General features: G+C 37.6%; 1 protein-coding gene across 23 annotated transcripts in view; it reads right to left on the reverse strand.

Annotated features, from left to right (window-relative positions):
• PIP5K1C (phosphatidylinositol-4-phosphate 5-kinase type 1 gamma) overlaps nucleotides 1-23,681 on the reverse strand; it is a 155,893-nt gene that overhangs the window by 86,032 nt on the left and 46,180 nt on the right. Inside the window, exon 1 of one of the 23 annotated variants that reach the window (XM_056822409.1) lies at nucleotides 1,047-7,767. The exons of the other annotated variants lie outside the window; for them this stretch is intronic. The gene's annotated coding sequence lies outside the window, so the exon portion shown is untranslated. Of the gene's footprint in view, nucleotides 1-1,046; nucleotides 7,768-23,681 lie in introns of those variants that run through there. 23 annotated transcript variants of the gene reach the window in all.

Here is a 23,681-nt window from a genome sequence, read left to right on the forward strand (position 1 = left end):
AGGACCAAGGAGGAACTGCTATGAGGTAGAAAGCCTACACAAGTCCACAAAAGGACTGCTGTGAGGTAAGAATCCCTACCAAGAACATGAATGTAACTAAGGCTACAAAGGCCTCTGGGAAAAGGTTTTTAAAAAATGTGTCTTATTCTTTTCTAGAAGTTCTATTGTGGATCTTTCTTTTAGTTGACCTGTAAATAAAAGTGTTCATTCTTTGAATCTTGTGAACTATGGATTTGTGACAACATAGTGGGTGGTGTCAGATGATGAAGGACCCAGATTATCTCTGTGGGATAGTAAAACAGAGCAAAGTCCTTGCAGAGTTTAACTATATCCTTATTTTCCCTTATAGCAATTCTGTAAAGTATAAGTGTTAACTACATTTTTCAGATAAGGAAACTGAGACCTCAAGATATTAATATATAAAGTAGCACTGTCAGGAATCAAATAAAGGTCTCTTGATTCCAAGTCTGGTTCTCTACTATATCTTGTTAAACAACCCAGAAGTTTTCTATCTTTGTAAATGACCAGAGAATTTCAGATCAAAAAGGGATTTTAGAGAGTATTTGCTCTAACTATGTCACTTTAAAGGAAAGGAAACCAAAATTAAAAAAGGAAAGTAATTTGGTCCAAATTTGTGGCAATTAGGCAAGAAAAATTTGAGACTCCTTGTACTCACCTTAGGGCTCTTCCCAACTCCTATGCTGCCATTTCAGAAAAATCAAAAGGCTAGATAATCTAAAAATTCAAAAAAGACCCTGAAAAACCCATATTGGAGAATATTATATTAAGGAAATGAACATAAGATAAAATAAATCATTAGAGTTTTAAGAATTTGTTATTAGGCCTCTTCATTTCAACAAATAGAAACATAGTGGCAGGAGGAGAGGGAAAGGATGCAATAGCATTATGTCATACCTTTTAAAATGGTAACCAGATATGCACAAGATGAGGGACTGGTAATTTTTTATATACGTGCCATGGGAAAAGTGGGACTCCAGTAAGAAATAAAACAGATATTGTAATTATCCTTAAAACTCAGTGCTCACCTAGGGTTTCTGTCTGCTTCCTCTCCTGTGCAGTACTTCTGTTCTCTTTCCCTTCCTTGGCCTTTTATGGCTGATGATGGCCAGAGTTGTAACAGTATATACAGTACATAGCTTTTGCTTTATTCGACTCTTCCTTAGCATCTTGCCCAAATACACATGGTCCTGATACCTAGAAGCAACTGCTTACACTTGCCCTTCCATTAAGATTTCAAACCCAATTTCTTGTTCACCAAAATTAATACATAGTTATTTTCCAAGAAGAGAAAGAACAATAGCATTAATTGGGAGCTGTTCTCAGTTGACATTTATTTAGAGTAACAAACACTACATAATAGACTATAAAAATACTTTCAATGCATTAAGAAGTCCAAATAATATATGAATTTTAATGAATTTAAACCTGTTCAAATATTCAATTTCTAACTATGGACTACATTTGTTTCTTGGTTCTTGGGATATCATTGTTGTTATGGGGCTATCTTGTTCTTGAGCATCCTGGACATGTCTCCTGCCTCAGCCCATTTTTGCTTTGTATCCTGTGCTAGCTACTCCAATACATATTTTTTCTTTGAATGACCTACTTTTTTAGCCAAGATTCAAATGTCTAGGGTCAGTACTGACTAGAGAGACAAACTGCTAGGTTTATAGAGAAAGGGCTATTATTATCATCTCGTGCACGTGACCATGTATGTGTCACTTCATCCCTCTCCCAACCTCAGTCACTTCCTCTGTAAATTTTGAAGCCTTAATTAGGTTACTCCTCAGATTTCTTTCAACTATTAATCTTGGTTCTTATGAAACTTGAAATCTAGGAGACAGAAGAGAAGCATTTGTAGTATCAAAATCTGCAGAAAATACCAGAGCTAATTTCAGAATATTTAACCTTCTTGGTTTTTATTAGATAAAAAAATCCTCAAGAAAAAAAAAAGGAAATACCCAAACATTACAAAGCAGCAGGAATAGGAAGAGAATCTCCAGATACCAATTAATTCAATCAGCCAACCTAAAAAACTAGGTCTCAGTTGTGACTCACTCATAAGATGAGACCTCAAACTTTTTCCTCTTGACACATGCCAATTCATAATGATTCACCTTTTTTGTACCCATACATGAGGGAGTCATTATAATGAACACAAAAGTACAGGATATAGTCTCTAAGATGTTCTAGGTCTGTGTAGGCGAAGACATGGCAAGCATGCCCCAGTGTGCCTAAGGGGGATGCTCCATTCCCCCTCTCTACTATACCTGAGTGCATTTTTTTTGCATGCCCTGTCCCTCTACCCTGCAGCCCAATGCAAGTACTTCCTCCCTCTGCTCTCTAGGGTAATGTAGGGGGCTCACAGGGAGCCTGAAGGTACAGTTTGGGCATGTGATCTCTAAAAAGTTCACCAATGCTATTCTAGGCATTCACAAACCTTTAGTTATGACATTAAAGAGAAGTTAGATGGATTTGGAGACATGAGGATTATCTCGAGAACCATCAAATGAAGGCTGAAACACTACTTTATGTAGCCTGATATAGGAAGCACAGTCTCCTTGAGATTTGGGTCTTTGTCCTTACTAGAGTCTTGGAGTCTGAACTAACACTTCCTTTATTCTTACTCTATTTGACCTTCTATTTCTGACCTTGCTTCCTCTAACAGCACAGCACTTCCTCACCACTCCCTGCTTTACCACAAATCCTTACATGTGTTCCTGACTTCTGAGTTATAATCTATCCCTGATTCCTGATCATTTCTATGCTTTACCATTTGATGTTGGTGTAGCTAGGACTCTTGAAGAAGGTGAGTCTTGAGGGAAGCTAGGAAAGATAGTATTCTGGTGAGGAGGGAGAGCATTCCAGGAATAAGTCAGAGTTTTGAGATAAAGAGTGTTGGGTTTGAGGAACAGCAAGTAGGTCATTGTGGATTTATCACAGAATTTGTTGAAGGGAAGTAAAAAGAATACTGGAGAGGTAGAAGTATCCAGGTTGCGAGAGACTTTTAATGCCAAGCAGGTACCCTGGGGATAAGAGAGCCAGTAGAGTTTGCTGAATAGGGGAATGATGCCAAGAATTTCAAGCATGGGTGACTAGAAGGATGGTGGTACCTTTGACAATAACAGGATGGTTGGGAAGAGGGGAAGGTTAGGGAGAAAGATGAGTTTTATTTTGTACATGTTGAGTTTAAGATAAAAATAGGATATCAAATTCAAGATGTCCACAAGGCAAATGGCGATTTGAGATAAAGAAGGCATGTCAGAGCTGGTTGGAACCTTATAAGTCATCTAGTACAACTTCCTGATCTTACAGATGAAGTTAAGTGACGTGCTCCATATAGAAGGTCAAATTTAGGAAAGTATGGGAAACCTTAGTTCAAACTCTAAGTAAGACTTTAATAAGACCAGAGGCTCAAATCATTAGAATACAGTGCCTAACATACCTGGAGACACAAGGTAGTGTTTCTTCCTTCACTTGACTAGTTTTCAAGATAATCTCCATGTCCCCAAATCCATCTTACTTCTCTTTAGGGCATGCAGTAAATAGCAGTTAGAATTCAAACTCTCTAGTACACAACAGTATTCTCATGTGGGATCCATAAACTAAGTAAGAGAACCCCATAGCTTTTAATATTCTTAGAATAATAGGCCTAATTTAATAAGATAAAACTGAATTTAAATTAAAACTAAATTAAATTAAACTTGGGTTAAAAAAACCCCAACCAACCAACTACGTAAGTACAAGATGGAGGAGACCTAAGATTTTAGATTGATTTAGCAGGGTCCTGCAACCTCTGGCAGAGGCATACCCAAAAGAATTAAGGAAAAGCTTAAAGGGAACTTTCAAATATAAGAATTGTCTCTGAATCTGTGACAGTGTCATCATTGAAAGGTTAGATGACAAAATGAAGAGTCTAGGCTTGTAGGTGTTTCCTAAAGCAGATTTAATAGTGCAGAGGAACTGGAAAGCAAAAGCAGCAGGTGAGAACTCCTTGTATAAAGCTATCCAGCCCTGAGGAGACTGATTAATTGGAAAGTGTCCCCTCTATGTTTGTGCTTGTATTTCCTTGTTGTTATATGTGTCCCCTGAGGAGAGTTTCATGCTGTGGGTTTAGGGTGCAAGCTATTGGAGGTTACAATAATATGCACAGGGCTGAAAAACAATGATATAATGATATAAGGTCAGTGACAGCTCCTTGACAAAACTTGCTGGAGTTTTGTTATAGGATTCTGGGAGCTGATGTTGTAGTTGACCTTCTAAGATCACAAAAGTTGAAAAGGAATAAAAACCATCCCATATAAGGGAGAGATGAAAGGACAGAGTAATATTTAGCATAGAGAGGAACAAAAGAGAATGTAGGAGTGTTCACTAATTATTAGGAGACCTGGCATGTGGATGAGGAATTGACTTGTTTTGCTTGGCCCCTTGAGGATAGCTACGATTTCAGACTGATAGGAGAAAAAATTTCATAACAGCTATAGTTGTTCAAAAGAACAATAGGCTGCTTCAAAAGGAAGTTAAATTCCCCTTCACTAGAGATGTTTGAACAAAAGCTGCCTACTTTTAGGAAGTGGTGAAGAGGACATTACTGCTTCATCAGGATTTGGGACTGGAGGTCTTCTGAGTTCCTTTCCAGCTCTAAGATTCTATGCTTCTACTAACTCACGTGGAATTTATTTGTAAGCACAAGGCATGATGGAAATAGAGGAACTTTGATAATTGAGCATTAGAAAATGGCCAGTGATCATTTGAACTAGGCTAAGAACTTAACACAATATTTTCTTTGGCTGCCTAACAATTCAATATTTTCATTTAGGGTGGGAAGGGAAGGAAAGGGAGAGAGAGGAGGAAGGAAGTGTGAACTAAGAGACCAAACAAAAACACAGTCTCAGTTTTATCCAACTATCACCTCACCGAGATGAAAGCTTTCCCCAGAAGTTTAAGGTATCCTTACTTCACTAGTTGGTGTCCTAGGCTACTAAATTTATTTGCATCTAGTACCTAGCACCTAGTTTTTCCACTGATTAACTTTGCTATTAAAAAAAAAAATAAACCCTTACTTTCTGTCTTAGAATTGATACTAAGTATTGGTTCTAAGGTAGAGGTGATTGGAGTTAAGTGACTTGAGCAGGGTCACACAGGCCTTACATAATGACTGGCACATGATAAATGCTTATTTGACCAGTTAAGCTTTTTAAGGCAAGCTGCATGAGACCATCATAAACATTTGTCTTGTTCCCACTTTCATACAAAATCCACACAATCTTTTCTCAGCACTCTATTATCACTCGGGAAGCTCCAAGAGTCTTTTGAGAGCACACCTCATAGGTGGTCTTGGATCCAACACAAGCTGGAATTCTAGGCTGGAGTCTTCAACTAATACTAGCACCTCCACAGGGAAAGGCCAGGAGGGTGGGTAAGAAACAAAGACATGAAAAAAGGGAACAAATGGCATGTTAACATTCTTCATCCTTGGGAAGATATAAATTAGATGTACCTGATAGTACAAATGCCTATCTTTAGGCACTTATATAGATTATGTGTCTATACAACAATTCACATTTATGGATTACATAAAAAGTCTTCCTGGGGTTTTAAAAAAACGATCCCCTTTTTGAGTCCTTTCAGCACAATAGTATCAGCACAATTCTGTAACTTGTTCAGCAATTCTTCAACTGATGGACATCTCAATTTCTAATTCTTTGCCATCACAAAAAGAGATGCTACAAATATTTTTTTTTACTTAAGAGTCTGTTTCCTTTTACTCTGATTTCTTTAGAGTATAGCCTTAATAGTAGTATTTCTGGATCAAAACCGATTTCCTTTGGGCATATTTTCAAATTCCTTTCCAGAATGACTAGACTAGTTCATAGTGCTTTAGTGTACCTATTTCCCCACATCAACTCCAGCATTTGCCATGTTCCTTTTTTGTCATCTTAGCCAATGTGATATATGTGAGGTGGGTACCTCAGAGTTATTTTAATTTGAAAAAATAAAGTTATTAATTCATGTCTGAACTGTACAAATAGTAAGATTATCCAACTGCTTTATCTGGAAACGAATGCCTCAATTTCTATTTAATTTGACCACAGTCAAAGAACATTCTCTTTCTGAACTTCCATTTTCTCCTTTATAAAATGGGAATGCATAGCTTACTTCATAGAATTCTGAGGGATGCATTTTGCAAACTGGAAGATTCCATAATTCTGCAGTGAAAAAGAAAATGCTTGATCTGGAGCAAGGGTACCAAAAGTTCAAATCCAGCTGTGTGATCTTGGTCAAATCATTTAGTCTCTCTAGATCTCAGTTTCCTTACCTGTAAAATGAGGGGAGTTGGACTATATGACTGTGAACACCTCTTACAATTCAAAATCTATATATTTCTATGATACTAATCTGGCATAATTTGTGATCATTATAGATGATGCAGAGGAAGGAATCTGCTGACTAAACATCACAATGTGGTCAACTTGGACTAGGATGACTTACCCATGATCATGGAGCTTGATAAATTCAAACAACTATCATTATGATATGATACTATTTAATGTTGAAATTCACCTTTAAAATAAACTGAATTTTTTTTTTTGTAGACCCATATGGAATGTATTTAAATGGGCCACCTTCTCTAGGCCAGTGACTGAAGTTACTATCTTTAGCCACAGCTGAGCTCCATTTAGTAAGTGAGCTTCTCTTGCATAAGGGGAGAACCCCATAAAGGGCAGAGCTTTTCATAGAGATATTATCAGCTTTAGCTATTTCCAACAATTTTAGGGCTAGTTCTCTGTCTTTGCTCTTTGCCATTCTCCAAGCTTGGAATAGGTTTTCCCAACTCTCTTCCTCTATCTGCATTCACTCACATGTCATCTCCTTCTAGAGTTCTCTAACCTGCCTACAAATGAAAGTACCCTCAACTTGAAATTTCTTGGAGCACTTTGCTTACTTCTCTTTTGTCTCCACCTAATGGAAGAAACAGTTCCTTCTATAGCATCCCTGACAAGCAATCATTTAACCTCTGCTTGAAGACAGCAAATGATGGGGAACTCACTGTCACCTGAGGCATCTGGTCCATGTTTTAACAGCTGTGATTGATTAAACTGCAGAACAATTCTAGTAGTAGGTGCTATCCTAAGAACCAGTGCCTAGGTACCATGTGGCACTGTTAGTGTAACAGCCCCCAAGATTAGATTTGAAGGTTAAGGTCTCATTTTTGACACAAATATTTTCAAATGTGTTATATGAACTTTTTCCTGGAGGGCTATAGCTCCCCTAACAAACTTTTTAGGTATGGCAGTCAAAAAAGCAATGAAAACAAATTTAATGCGGCAGAATAATCATAGAGTTTAAGCTAGAATGAACCTAAGACATCATCTAGATATAAACAGTCAGAGATAGAAAAGCCTTTGAAGACCATTTAGTCCAATCTTCTAATTTTACTGGGGTGGGAGATGGGGCCTAGGGAGAACTGGCTTGCACAAGATCACACAATAAGCTGGTGGCTGAGCTGGGATTCAAGCCCAGGTTTCCTGACTCTCAATCCATGGCTCTTGTCACACCACCAATGCTGCCTCTAAACTAATATTTTTTGTGTCATGGACTACTTTGGTAGTAAGATGAAAGCTGTGGATTCTTTCTCAGAATATTTTTTTTAAATTCATAATGAAAGGAAATACTAAATTTCATTTCAAGGTTGGTAAAAATAAAGGTGTATTTTTCCCTACACCATTTCATGGACCCCCCTGAAATCCAAACATGGATCTCTTAGGGTGGGCTGGGGAGGGATGTCTATGTACCTTAAGAACCCAAGGTTCTTAAACAATTCTTGGAATAGGAATTCACTGATCATTTCCCTCTGGTGGTTGTGTTTTGCCACTGAAGAATCTATAAAGCTTTAAAGTTTACAAAGCTCTTTTCTCACAACTGCATTATATGGAGAGTATAAATATCATTCCCATTTTATAGATCAGAACACTGAAGCACAAAGAAAGGTGATTTACTGAAGATTACACACACACACACACACACACACACACACACACACACACACACACACAAATATACTGGGGCTGGGATTTAAATCCAGATTATCTGATTCCAAATCCAGTTCTCTTCCTACTACAACATATTGCTTCTCATGATGGAAAAGATGCTGTACCAAGTTTAAAAAAGCACAATTAACAAAGCATATTGAACCATAAAGGCTCTGAAAATAGAGATAATTATAATTAGGAACACCACCTTGTATTTATTTAGCTCCTTCTTTCTGGGCACTTAATGCATGTCACAGATACTGTCATTAATTATCTCATCTCAAGATTAAGACAAGAATTGGACATTTTTAGTTCCATGTTCATGTGGTGGGAAAAAGGATTTACCCAATATTACATAAAGTAAAATATATTGTGTTATATGCCAGCTATTAGGACTCAGATAGTAGCTTAAAAAAAAAAGGCACAGCCTAGTACAGAATGCTAGAATGGGGATCAAGACCTAGTCTACTGACCTATCTGTGACTGTGTCACTGTGGTGACACAGGTAACCTCTCTGGGCTCCTTTTTCCTTTCTGTAAAATGAAGAGGCTTAACTAGATAACCTCTAGGAGTCATATAAATTGACATTCTATGATAGTCAATTATTCTAAGGCATCCACAAGTGGCCCCATGCTTGACATTTAATTCAGGGCAAGAGTGGAAGAGAAATGGAAAGGCAGAAAGTTGGGAAGGTTTATATCAAACCATCCATGCATTCTTGTATGGTCACAATGTGCCAAAAAAAAAAGTTAGGAAAGGATCAAAGAATAGAAGATACCACCCTCTTCCCAAAACCAAGGAAATAAAATGCCAACAATTCCTGAGGCTTTTGCAGATGAAAACACTGAAGATGAGAGAGGTTAAGTGACTTGCCCAGGGTTTCACAGATACTATGAGTGAATGAGGCAAAATGTGAACTCAAGCTTTCTTAACTCCATGGCCAGTACCCTATACATGACAGCCCATCCAGTAAGTATCAAAACCAAGCCTTGAACCCAGATATTTCTTCTTCTAGTGCTTTATCCACATAGGGCCCCTTTATCTGTGGTTCCGCTAGGTTCTGTTTCAGCTATCTGAGGAAGTGTTGGAGGTCTCCTGTGGTTTCGGTTACCCTGATGGCAAAGTGTCAGAGGTGCACTCATAGCAGTGATCTCTGCCTCTGAACTGTTGTGGTTCTTTCTGCCTTCACTTTCACTTTTGACTGTTTTTGGGGGGATATGGGGGGATTAATGGAGGCTTTGGAGCACTGAGCCCAGGGACAAGAGCAAGGAGAAAGTACATATGTAAGGGTCAGCTGAGGTTTGCTTACACCCATGGGAACATGGTACAGATAGAGGGGCCTACTGTATGTTTTTCTACGCTGGCTTCTCCAGATCCAAATAGATCTGGAGGTAATAATGGAGACAGAATGAATAAAATCAATCTTCCTTTCTAGTCTTATCTCACATTACTCTTCTTATTCTCCCTTCCCCGTTCCTTTGCTTATCATTCTTCATATTTGAAATAAGCCCCCTCTACCTCAGTACCTTTCTTTAAAGCACAATTCAGGCATCATCTCCTTCATAAAGAGCTCTCTAATTTGCTCCTAGGTGAAACTCATCTTTACTTCTTCTTATGGTATTAGCTTGGTTCTCCACTGTCCCTATTATACTTGACTTTGCATCTTTCACTTTGGTCTGTGGTTTCACTGGTGTAGAGAACTACTGGAGGGAAAATTCTCTTCCAAAGTAAATGTCTAGAGAGTTGCCTGGGGCACTGAGAAGTCAAGTGACTTGCCTAGGGTCACAAAGCCAATATATGACTGAGGTAGAAATTGAACCCCAGTCTTCTAAAGTTTCCTGAATGTCTCATATTGTTTCACCATATGTCTTATACCCTACTAACACTGCCCCTTCACAAAAATGTTTGTTGACATGAATAAAACAAAAATGTAGACAACAAGAATCTCTGGGTCCCAGAAAGCAAGATCTATGACCACCTATTGAATGCCTACATGCACTTACATTCCATGCCCCACCACTTACCTGGTGAATTTTCCTAGCTCTGTTCTTCCCTGAGAGCTTTTAATTAATTAAGATTTGTAGCCCTCGATATCATCTGTTCTTTATAGGCAATGCAGTGTGGAAAGGCAGTTTTGTATAGTGAAAAGAACCCTGGATTTGGATTAAGGAATACTTAGGTTCAAAATCTAGCTTTTTGTAAATTTGAAGAGATGCCCATCAATTAGGGAATGACTGAACCCATGATAAATGATTGTGATGGAATACTATTGTGCTCTTAGAAATAAGAAACAAAATGCTTTCAGAAAAACCTAGAAATACATGAACTTATTTAATATGAAATGAGAACCAGAACACTATATATATAGTAAAAACAATATTTTACAACAATTACCTGTGACTTAGCTATTCTTGGCAATTCAATGTTTCAAAAGACTTATGATGAAAAATACTATCCCAACTTCAGAGAAAGAATTGATGGAGTCTGAATGCAGATTGAAGCATACTTTTAAATTTTTATTAATTATTCTTGGGGCGTTTTTTTGGCCTGTTTTCTTTTGCAATATGATTAATGTGGAAATGTTTTGCATGACTGAACATGTATAATTTATAAAAAACTTTTTTCTTAAGGAAGGGGGAGTGAGAGAATTTGGAAATCAAAAAAGTTTTAAATGAATGTTAAAATGTTTAAAATTATTTTGTTTACATGTAATTTAAAAATAAAATAAACAAAAAACTTCCTAAAATTATACTTATAACATTTACGAAAATTATAAAAGGCATTTTTGAAGAAAAAAAAAAGCCTGGTTCTACTATCTGTTAGAAGTTGCACAAGTTATTGAACCTTTTGGGACCTTAGTTACCTCACCTATAAAAGCCAGGAATTAAAATAAATGACCTCTAAAGTCCTTTCTATTTCTAAATCCTACTATCAGAGAGGGCCTTTCCTCCATCTCTTCAGAGAAACACAGCATACAATGGCATGAAACTCTGATAGTGCTTCATGAGCCTACTTTTCAAATATTTTATCATTACCAATTATTTATGGTTCAGTGTTCAGGTTACTGTAATAAGTTCTAGGGATACAAAGAGTTATTAGAATCAAATTAACTCAACAAACACTTTAGAAACACCTATAGATTTTTTTGGAAGCATAGACTCCTATGTTTCACAGAAGACAGTGGTACAGAGAAGAGATAGGGCCAAAGTAGGTACTGTCTCACAGAATCTTATAATTTGGGGCTAAAATATTACTTCACTTTTCTATTGGGTTTTATGTTTTACAAAACACTTTATGTATTATTTCATTTAACTTCACATAACCCTGTATTTTAGGTGCTATTAAAAGCCTCGTTTTACAGATGAGGAAATAGAGAGGTTAAGCAGTTCACACAGTTAAGTATAAGAAGGGAGATTCAAATCCAGATCCTGCATGCTAGCCACTATAAGATACAACCTCTCAAAAGGAATCCTGGAGGTCATCCAGTCTAATTACTCCCCTAAAGGATAAATTCCTTCTATAACATCTCCATTATTCAATGACCTAGCTTTTGCTTAAAAACTTTTGGTTAAAGGGCCCTTACTCTCAGTGTAGCACAGTGGATTGAAGGCTTGATCTTGACTTCCAGTATGGCCTATACTTGAATCTGATTTCTGATACCCACAGTCTGATAGGTAGTAAGTCAATTTTCTGAGCTTTTCTCTTTCTGAGAGTTTTCTCATTTATAATATGGGAATAATATTATAGTCCCTAACCTCACAAGCTTGTTGTGTCATAAGAACATGTAAGTGATGCACTCTGTAAACTTTTATAAAGTATTATTAAACCTCTTCAGTGAATTCATTCTGTTGCTAGACAACACTAATTGTTTGGAAGTTCTTCCTTACACTGAGCCAAAATCTGTCCTCTTCTAACTTGAAAGTGTAAATTTACCCTTCCCCCTTTTGAGTATGACCACTGGCACAAGCCTAAGTGACCTTGACCAGGAAGAGGGGATTGTACCAGGAAATAATTGGGTGAATTGAGTCATGAGGATAGAATGGCATCTGGAAAAAGGCAGAAAGAGCTCACGAGACAGGGGACAGGGTGATGTCCCCTGCACTGTCCCCTGGGCAGCCCAGGCAAAATAGGAAGGCATAGCTGGCTGCAGATAACTGCCTGTGAGAGGTAGTAAGCAGAGAAAAGGTTCAATAAACTGAGGCAAAAGAGGATTTGGCTCTCTTCTCTTCTATGTTTGTTGCTGACTGGACTGCCTTGTGAGTATGGCTAGGGAGGCCCTAATGGCAGCTGCAGAATAGCAAGTAAAATGGAGCAATAAGGAAAGTACCTTTTTATCTCTCTCTCCTATTTTTCCATCTTTTTCCCCTATTACTTTTGATTAATAAAACTATTAACTTATAGCCAATCTCATAATTTTCACTCTTACAAAAGGAAGCATGATTTAGTGGAGAGGGCATAGGACTTGGAGTGAGAAGGCCCTGGGTTCAACTTCTTGTATGATCCTAAGCAAGTTATTTGACACCCCCACCCCCCCATACACACTGTCTCTCAATTTACTCATCTGTAAAATGGGGAGGATTTAATTTGATGACCTTTAAAATTCTTTCCTGCTCTAAATTTATGATCTCAGAAATTTCTACCCCCATTGCTCCTAGTTCTTTGCCTTTGGGGATTGAGTAGACTAAAACTGTAATTCTTTTCTCTGGACAGTCATATATTTGGATGGATACACACACACACACACACACACACACACATATCTGCAGGCATTAGTTATATACTTCTTCAGGCTAAAATACTACCAATCCCTTCAGATTATCTTTGTAGAGTCAAGATCTGTCATTTACTACTTCTGTGATCTTGAGTAAATTGCAAACTTTCTGGGTCTCAGTTCCTCATTTATAAAATGAAAAGGATGGTTTAGATTACCTCAAAGATCTCTTCCAGCTCTAAATCTATGATCCTATAATGTCAAGTCCCTTACTATCTCGGTTATCAACTTCTGGTCTGACTAGGTTTAATAAAAACAAAGACATTGGAACTCAGATAAATGCAATGACCAATCTTGACTTTAGACAAGTGATAAACATATTTCCCCCCTCAATGTAGAGAAGTGACAGAATTCAGGCACAGAATGAGTCATAAGCTCTTAGACATGACTGTGTATTGCTTAACTGTACTTTTTTGTTGTTTATGGAGAAGAAGCTATTGGGAAACAACAGCAATGCTTTAAAAAGCAACGATGAAACATTTTTGAAAAAAAAAAAGAAGAAAGAGTACTGGATTGGGAGTCAGGAGATTTGGATTCAAGTCCCAATTCTATTAGCTCATTCTGACACATCTCTCTAAAGTAGGACCAATTAATTATCTTCCTGAATGAGCCATACAACTTCTAGGAAATTAAGTTTTAAAAATAGCCAGCAGCAAGAGGATCTTGTGGAATAGAAGCTTCCAGCAAAATCTAGATTTTAGTTTTCCTTCTGCTGGCAAAGACATATGAAGTAATAGTCAGTCGACTAAAAATCCAGAATACCTGGCCAACAAGAACCTCACACATCAAGTTTATATTTAGGCAGGTGATGATACCATTTGGCAGAAACAGGTGACTAACGCCCTGAACACAAACGACTCCTTTTTACCACTAGAAGAGAAGGTGTGATGTCTCAGAAAGAAAAAAGGGAAAAAAAAAGGAAGACAGCTTCAAGATCATTAAATGATTTTCTACCCACTTTGTATATGTCAAAGTTTAGATTATGGAAAATATATTCTTTTTGACAAATGGTATGTCTTGTTTTTTTCTTCCATTCTGGTGATTCAAATCCTACTTGAGGTCCAAGGTCTAGCTACAAAGTCCTCCCTCCTCCTTTCTAGATTCCTGTAGCCCTGACTGTTCACTCCTTTTTGGGAACTCCTTAGGACCCTAATACTTACACATACTCTTCTCTAATTTAGCTGGGGAGTTGTTAAGTCTTGTCTCACCATCTCTTCAAAGCACAATGCTCTTCAAACAGGAGGCATTTAATAGAGACATGCTGAATTGAACTGATGATGGCAAGGACTGAAATTTTCAGTTCTTTTTATCCCTTATAGTACAAGACCACACACATGGTCTTGTCCTAACCCACCAAAGCCTTGACTCTGGTCAATGGGATGAATATAAAGCAACCATAACATCACCACTCAAAGGTACAGGTTCAACTGCTATGTAGAGCAGTTGGCGCTGTAAAAACGGAATTAAATGAACATTCTCTGGTTCTTAGTTTCCATAGAGTTTATTAATATTATTTGAATAAAGAAAAGCAGACAGTTAGAGGGATGTTTAAGTCTATTCTAATCTTGCCACACATAGCTATTTCTCTCAGTCACAGTCCTATACCACCATATCCAAGGGAATATAGAGAGCCTACTTCCATGTTTTAAACCTTTTAATCTCTCCCCTTCCCTTCTGGGTCAAAACTCAATCACCCCCAGATCCTGTAGGTAGGCCATAGTCTTGTGATTCGATGCTGGGGCAAACTCATGTGATGTAAAGCTAGCAGTCCAGGGGACACTGGTAAAACCCCACGAGATTCCCCATCACACAGTGCTTTTAAATGTGGCTTGTTATTTTATTTATTGGAATCAGAATTAGGAATGCTAGAGTTCTAAACAGAGGATTGGAATGGAAGGTATATGCTTGAAGAATAGGTAGAAATAGAGAGGAAGAAGGAAGGCATTCTATGTAGGGAAGGCAAGATAAGCAAAAGTCACAGGTCAATTAGGTGCACTTCCTAATTGTGCATTATACTTTGCATAATGAAAAAGCACATTCCAGTGGAAAGTATATTGGACTGGGATTGGGGGTTGACATTCTGATTCTAATACTATCCTATGACCCTGATCAATTTCACTTCTCTAACTCTCAATGCTCTATTCACTATGCCACTTAGCTGCCTCTAAAGTGTTATGTTAGTGTGACAAGGATATTAAATGAGAAGCCTGAAAACTGTACTGGAATCAGTGAGATGTTGAGAGAACCTGAAGAAGGCCTCTAGTGCATTGGGTGAGTCCTTTAAAGGGGAGTAATTACAAAGATCCAGGCAAAATCACACAACTTGGGAAGGCATATAATGGTTCTGATTCAAAAGTGTGGTGGATTAGTTACAGAGATGAACTAGTAAAATCATTAGGTCTACTGATGAGAACAGTGCCAACCAACTATGTTGATGTATGGACATAACACAAAGCCCATTCCTGAGAAGGCAAAGCATCATAGGCTAAAGACCACTGATGATGGAGTCAGGGGTGAGAGGAGGTGGTGATGGAGGGGAGAGAAGGCCACCTTCTCCTCTCAAAGAACGTGCTATAATTTCCAAAGGAATAACAAAGGAAATATTTTGAAGGCAACAGCTCCACAGGGCTAAATCTCTTCAAAGATACCTTCTGTTCCATGTTACATTTATAGAGGGATTATGGAAGACAGCATCTAGATGCCATATCTTTTAATGATTGAATTGTGCACATGTCATGAGTTTCAGTTTGGGAAGAGAGAGGGGAACAGAGAGAAGGATTTTTCTCCAAGGATCAAAGCTGCTGAGGGATTTGGAAATGGGGACAAGGAGAACAGATCACAGGCTACTTACTCGGCAGCTCCTACTGAGCTGACTAAACCCTGTTCAACCTCACAATGGTTCAGAGGCCCAGTTGCCAACTGACAGTCATGCCAAGTGTGAACTTAATAGTTGGGTGCACAGGTTTAGGGTTGCCTGGGTTGGATGATGTGAAGAAAGAGGAAATGTGACATACTGTGATTTTGGGCTTGTAAAGTGGAAAGTTTTAAAAGAGTCTGCAAGCAGCAACAATCAATGGTACAAGAGAAGGGGGGCAGGGAGAGCTTAGGGCTTCTCACCAACAAAGCCTCCTTTGCAATAAAAGAGATCTTAGTTCTAGACCTAGCTCTGCTATTGAGTGACTATGATTTGAAAAGTTGGTCCCCCTTTCTGGGCTCCAAAATTCTTATATGAAATGAGGGAGTTGGAAATTTCTTCCATCTGTAAAGATTCTGTGGGGTCTGACAAAGCTAGGATTAGAGAACAAGGAGCGGGGCTCTGTACTATACCATGTTGGCCTCCAAAATCTATCAGAGTGCTCTGTATATACTAAGTGCCTAATAAATGCTTTTTCATCCATTCATTTTAGAATCCAAAAGGAAAATTTTTGTTTTCTTATAAAAACTGCTTAAAATACATATTTCTACAAAGTAATCAATCAGCTTTCATTTATTAAGCACTGACTCTGTGCTGGTCACTAGGCAAAGTGACAAGAATACAAATTTTTTTTTTTTACAAAAATTCCTATCCTCAAAGACCTTATATTGTAATTCAGGAGCCAATATCTATGCATATAATTACATATAAGATTAATAAATACAAAGAAAATACAAAATAACTTTAGAGGGGAAGACATTAGCAGCTGATGGGGTGGGGATGGGGGTAGGAATAGGGCACATGAGAAGAGAACCAAGAAAGACTTACTCTAAAAAGTTGAGATGAGTCTTTAAACAAATCAAAGATTTCAAGAGGCAAAGGTAAGGAGGGCACACCTTCCAGAATGGGGGACAGCCAACACAAAGACACAGAGTTGGTGAATAAAGCCATGTGTGAAGAACAGCAAGTAGTACAGTAGGGTGGACTATAGAGTTAGTGTAGAAGAGGAATGTATAAGAAAACTGGAGAGACAGGAAGTAAATAGGCGGTGAAGACCTATAAGTGTAAAAAGAGGAATTGATTCTAAAAACAATAAAAACTAGAGTCATTTGAATTTATTTGGGGGAATTATAATAAGATCAAACCTATGCTTTAGGAAAACAAATCACCTTAGTTGCTATGTGAGAGATAAAGTGGAGTAGGGAAGAGACGTAAAGAGGGAGACCAATTGGGAAGCTAACTGGCAGTAGTCCAGATGAAAAAATGATGAGGGCTTGTGATCTAGGATGGTGACTGAGTAGGTGGAGAGAAGGGAACAGCACCAGAGTTGTGAAGGAATGACAAAATCTGTTAAAGGATTAGCTATGTGGGGTGAGTGAAAAAGAGGAGTGGTGCAAAAATTGCAAACCTGAGTAACTAGTGACTTTATAGTAATAGGGAAGTCAGTACAGGGGAAGAGTTTTGGGGAGAAAAAGAATTCATTCTGTTTTGGACATATTGAGTTGGTGACACCTATGTGATATTCAAAGGTCAATTCATTATGCAAGAATGAGTTCAGTAGAGATAGTGGACTGTATATGTTATATATGTATATAGGCACACACATATATACATATTATATATAGGATATACACACAAAGAGCAACAGGACCTCCTTATCTGAGGTTTCAGTTATCCATGGTTAACTTCTAAGTACTGCTGCCTGCAAAGTGTGGCTTTTCAGTTTTCACTTTTTTTTTCCTTTTAAAATTTCATTTTTTTTAGTGTTTCTTTTTTGGGGGGTGGGGTAGGGTAAGGAGGCTGTACAGCATATATATGTGGGCTCAGCAGGTTTTCTTTCAGCTATCCAAGGTAGGTCTTGGAACATACTCTACTGCTTGGAGTTATTTGCATAAGGATGATAGCTGAACTCACCAGAATTGATGAGATTACCAAGGAATAAAGTGTAGGATGAAAAGGGAAAGCAGCCCAAATAGTCATGAGGTACACATGTGGATCCTGAGTATGACATACATGAAAGTATTGTCAAGGGGACTAAGTAATAATGTCCATTCAGGTAGGATAGCCAGGAAAAAGCAGTGTCACCAAAATCTAGAGAGAACAATAAAGTAGGAGGAGGAAGTGATCCACAATGCTGCAGAGATAAAAAAAGATGAGGATTGACAAAAGGCCATTAGATATGGAATTAAGAGATAAATGGCAACTTTGGAGAGTTTTAATTAAGTGATGAGATCAGAAGCCAAAACTTTGAGTCTCAGTTTCCTCATCTGTCAAATTAAGATAATGCTTTTACTCCTATCTCACTGGTTATATAACAAAAAAAGTCTGCAACCATTGAAACAGTGTATAAATGTGGGATTCTTATTGTAATGGGGGATAGACTATCCCTATATGATGATAATGATGATTTGATAACTTTTTCTCAAAAGAACTGAGGAATTTATGCATTTGCTGCAAAGTGTATTCTGAAGAGGTTGCACCTAGGGAGGGAGGTACTTATTTTATTTATGTTTAAAATTTTTTAATTTAAAATATTTTTCCAAGTTTACATGATTCATTTTCTTTCCCTCACCCCTCCCAAAGCTAACAAGAAATTCCACTGGGTTGTACAAATGTTATCACTTGATACCCACTTCCATATTATTCATTTTTGCTATATAGTAATCTTTTAAAGACTAAACCCCAAATCACATATCCAAATACAAATGTGATAAATGGTGTCATATATTTTTCTTTTGCATTTCTACTCCCATAGTTCTTTCTCTCAGTGTGGTTAGCATTCTTTCCCATAAGTCCTTCAGACATGTTCTGGCTTATTGTTGCTAATAGTAGCAAAGTCTATTACACTAAATTGTTCCACAATGTTTTACTTTCTGTATACAGTGTTTTCCTGGTTCTGCTCATTTCATTCTGCATTGAGGTTCTCCCAGTTCATATATAAATCTTCCAGATCATCATTCCTTACAGCATAATAGTATTCCATCACCATCATATACCACAATTAGTTCAACCACTCCCCAATCAAGGACAATGAGGGGGATACTTATTGAAGTGATTATTTCCATTTTACCTATGAAACTACTGAGGTCTGGAGTCTGAGTGATTTGTTTGTGGAAAGATGGTTTCCTCTTGAGCTGAACAAAGAAAAGAGCCCTGCTTTATTGTGGCACTGTGTACAGGAACAACATGGTGTAATGCAAGTGATGAACCTTAAGAACTAGAAGGGATCTTCTAATGTACCCTCCTTATTTTACAGTTGAGGAAATGGGACCGTAGGCATCACAGATTCAGAGCCATAAGGGAGTCTTAGATTTCTTTTAGTGAAATAACCTCATTTAACAGATGAGGAAAGGAAGGCCTAAAGAGTTTAAATGGCAATATTGGGACACTAACACACTGCTGGTGGAATTGTGAATCAATCCAACTATTCTGGTAGGCAATTTGGAATTATGGCCAAAGGGCTTTAAAAGACTACATACCACTTCCAGGTAAGCATGGCAGCAATCTGGACGCAGGACACTTCCTCTCCTCACCACCTACCGATATAGACTACCTCAAAAAGCCAAAAAAAAAAAAACCCAACCCCAAATTCATATGAACAAAGGGATTCTACAGTAGGGTGCAGCATTGAAGGTATGTGGGATTTGAGCATTTCCACACCATAAGGAGGTGAAAAAGCTTTCACCAAAAAGCGAGCTGATTCACCCCCCCCCCCCAACCTATGGAACCAGAGTCAGAGCCAGTGCACACTAGAATCAGTGAGTGAGCAAGGGGCACCTCTGGAGCGAGTGAGGGGCACCTCTAGGTACTTGGGAGCAGACTAAGACCACCAAAGACCTACCCCTGAGAGCAGCTAAGCCTGAAACCCAAGCAGGCTGAAGAGCACAGACTGTGGGCATCCATGGGAAGATAGCACAGAGAAGGGCAGCAAATAGTAGAAGCTGCAGAAACTGGAGAGCTGGCCTCAGGCAAAATCCTTGCTCCTTAGTTCCATACACAGAGAGCCTGCCCTTCTCACTCAGATTTCTGACTGGAAAGGGAAGGAAAAACAACCATAGTGATGGCAAACAGCGCCCAGGAACAACTTCCCAACACCAAGGAAAACAAGAAGGCAGCATTGACCCTGGATAATTTTTATGGAGGAAAAATCCAGACTACAGAGGTAATAGCAGAAGAGAAAGTCCAAATAAATGTGCCAAAACCTTCCAAAGAAAATGGAAATTGGCCACAAGCTCTTGAAGAATTTAAGTGGGAGCTTACCAAAAAGATGGAAGCCTTCTGGCAAGAAAAGTGGGAAATAGTTCAAAAAGAAAATAACAGTTTAAAGGACAAGAACTCCCAACTGGAGAAACAGCTGGAAGTGATGAAAAGCAGGATAGACCAAACTGAAAAAGGAAAATCAAAAGTTTATAGCAGTAAATCAGGTCCTAAAGACCAGAATGGGTCTTTGGACAATGGGCAATTGGAAACCAATGATCTTACAAAGCAGCAAGAATGAATAAAGCAAAGTGAAAAGACTGACAAAATAGAAGAAAACATAAAATATCTCACTGACAAGTTGATGGATCAGGAAAACAGATCACAAAGAGACAATGTGAGAATCATTGGTCTACCTGAAAACCTAGAAATAAACAGAAATCTTGACATTATACTACAAAAAATTATCCAAGAAAACTGCCCTGATGTTCTTGAACAAGGAGGTAAAACAGACATTGAAAGAGTTCATAGAACACCCTCTACACTAAATCCTCAAAAGACAACTCCCAGAAATGTAATTGCCAAATTCAAGAGCTTCCAAGCTAGGGAGAAAATTTTACAAGAAGGCAAAAAGAGACAATTCAGATATCAAGGAGCACCAATCAGGATTACACTAGATCTGGCAGCTTCCACACTAAAGGACTGCAAGGCTTGGAATATGATATTCAGGAAGTCAAAAGAATTGGGTCTTCAACCAAGGATCACCTACCCATCAAAACCAACTATATATTTCCAGGGGAAATTATGGGCATTCAATAAAATAGAAGAGTTCTAAGTATTTGTAAAGAAAAGACCAGAACTAAGTGGAAAGTTTGATATCCAAACACAAAAACCAAGAGAAACATGAAAAGGTAAATAAGAAAGAAAGAGGAAAGGGGAAAAATGTTTTTTCTATTCAAACTTTCTTCTTTAAGAGCTACGATAAGATCAAATTGTTTATACCAATATATGGGAAAAGTATTATTTGTAACTCAAAAATTATATTAATTATTATAGTAATTAGAAGAATCATGCACAGGAAGAGATTGGGATAATAAGTGGTATATGATGATATGCAAAAAAAAAAGGGAGGAGGGGGCAGCTGGGTAGCTCAGTGGATTGAGAACCAAGCCTAGAGACAGGAGGTCCTAGGTTCAAATCTGGCCTCAGCCACTTCCTAGCTGTGTGACCCTGGGCAAGTCACTTGACCCCCATTGCCTAGCCCTTACCACTCTTCTGCCTTGGAACCAATCCCCAGTATTGACTCCAAGACGGAAGGTAAGGGTTTAAAAAAAAGGGAGGGGGGAATAGAAGATGGCACCAAGAGAAACTTAAAGAAATAAGATACATAGGATAATCTATACCACACAAAGAGGCACATGGGGAGGAGAGGGGAAGAATACTATTCTAAGAAGGAGAGGAAGAGAGTGCTAATAGGTAATACCTAAGCCGTACTCTAGTGAAACCACTTATGAGGGGGAAGAGCACCTAGATCCACTGGGGTCTTGAATTCTATCTTATCCTACAGGGAAAGTGAGAAGGGAAAACTAAGGGGGAAAGAAGGTAGGCAGTAGAAAAAAGGAAGGAAAGAGAGGGGGAAAGGAACTTAACAGACCCTAAAAAAATAATGAGGGAACAAAAAGGGAGGGAGAAGAAAGGGAAGCATATTATGGGTGGGGTTTAGGTGGACTGATTAAAAGCAAACCACTGGTTTAAAATGATATAGCAAAAGAACAAAGGACAGAAATAGGAGAGGATATCAAAATGCTGGGGAATACACAAGTGACAATCATAACTTTGAATGTGAATGGGATGAACTCACCAGTAAAACGAAAACAAATAGCAGAGTGGATTAGAATCCAAAATCCTACCATATGTTGTCTACAAGAAATACACATGAGGCAGGAAGACATGCACAAGGTTAGAATTAAAGGCTGGAGTAAAATATATTGGGCCTCAACTGAGAGAAGGCAGCACTTGCAAGCAATCATGATATCTGACAAAGTTAAAGTAAAAATAGATCTGATTAAAAGGGATAGGGAAGGTAAATACACCCTGATAAAAGCAGTATAAACAATGAAGAAATATCAGTAATCAACATGTATGAACCAAACGGGATAGCATCCAAGTTTCTAAAGGAGAAACTAGTGGAGTTTAAGGAGGAAATAGATAGTAAAACCATACTAGTGGGAGACATGAACCTACCACTATCAAATCTAGATAAATCAAATAAATAAATAAATAAGAAAGAGGTAAGAGATGTGAATGCAATCTTAGAAAAATTAGAGTTAATAGATATATGGAAAAAATAAATGGAGACAAAAAAGGAATACACCTTCTTTTCAGCAGCACATGGCACATTCACAAAGATTGACCATGCACTAGGTCATAAAAACATGGCAAACAAATGCAGAAAAGCAGAAATAATAAATGCAACCTTTTCATATCATAAGGCAATAAAAATAATAATCACTAAGGGTAAATGGAGATCCAATTCAAAAATTAATTGGAAATTAAATAATATTCTACAAAATTGGTTAAAGAACATATCATGGAAAAAATTAATAATTTCATTGAAGAAAATGATAATGATGAGACATCCTTTCAAAATCTATGGGATGCAGCCAAAGCAGTAACTCAGGGGGAAATTTATATTCTTGAGTTCATATATTAACAAATTAGGGAGGACAGAAGTCAATGAATTAGACATGCAAGTCAAAAAACTTGAAAGTGAACAAATTAAAAACCCCTAGATGAAAACTAAATTAGATATCCTAAAAATTAAGGGAGAAATTAATTAACTCAAAAGTGAAAGAACCACTGAATTAATAAATAAGATTAGAAGCTGGTATTTTGAAAAAAACAAACAAAATAGACAAAAAAAGTACTGGTCAATCTAATAAAAAAAGGGAAAGAAGAAAACTAAATCAACAGTATCATAGACGAAAATGGGAGACCTCACCTCTAATGAAGAGGAAATTAAGGCAATCATTAAAAACTACTATAACCAATTATATGGCAACAAATATGGTAATCTAGGTGATATGGACGAATATTTACAAAAATGTAAATTGCCTAGATTAACAGGAGAAGAAATAGAATTCTTAAATAATTCTGTATCAGAAAAAGAAATTGAACAAGCTATCAAAGAACTCCCTAAAAAAAATCCCGAGGACCTGGTGGATTCACAAGTGAATTTTATCAAACATTCAAAGAATGGCCAATCCCAATACAATACAAACTATTTGACAGAATAAGCAAAGAAGGAGTTCTACCAAATTCCTTTTATGACACAAACATGATACTGATTCCAAAGCCAGGCAGGTCAAAAACAGAGAAAGAAAACTATAGACCAATTTCCTTAATGAACATAGATGCAAAAATCTTAAATAAAATACTAGCAAAAAGACACCAGCAAGTCATCACAATGGCTATTCACTATGATCAGGTGGGATTTATACCAGGAATGCAAGGATGGTTCATATTAAGAAAACCATCCATATAACTGACCATATCAACAAGCAAACCAACAAAAATCACGATTATCTCAATAGATGCAGAAAAAAACCTTTGATAAAATACAACACTCATTCCTATTGAAAATACTAGAAAGTATAGGAATAGAAGGGTCTTTCTGAAAAATAATAGTATTTATCTAAAACCACCAGCAAATATCATCTGCAATGGGGATAAACTAGATGCATTC

This window comes from Monodelphis domestica, chromosome 3 (assembly GCF_027887165.1).
Source record: "Monodelphis domestica isolate mMonDom1 chromosome 3, mMonDom1.pri, whole genome shotgun sequence".
Classification (NCBI taxonomy): domain Eukaryota; kingdom Metazoa; phylum Chordata; class Mammalia; order Didelphimorphia; family Didelphidae; genus Monodelphis; species Monodelphis domestica.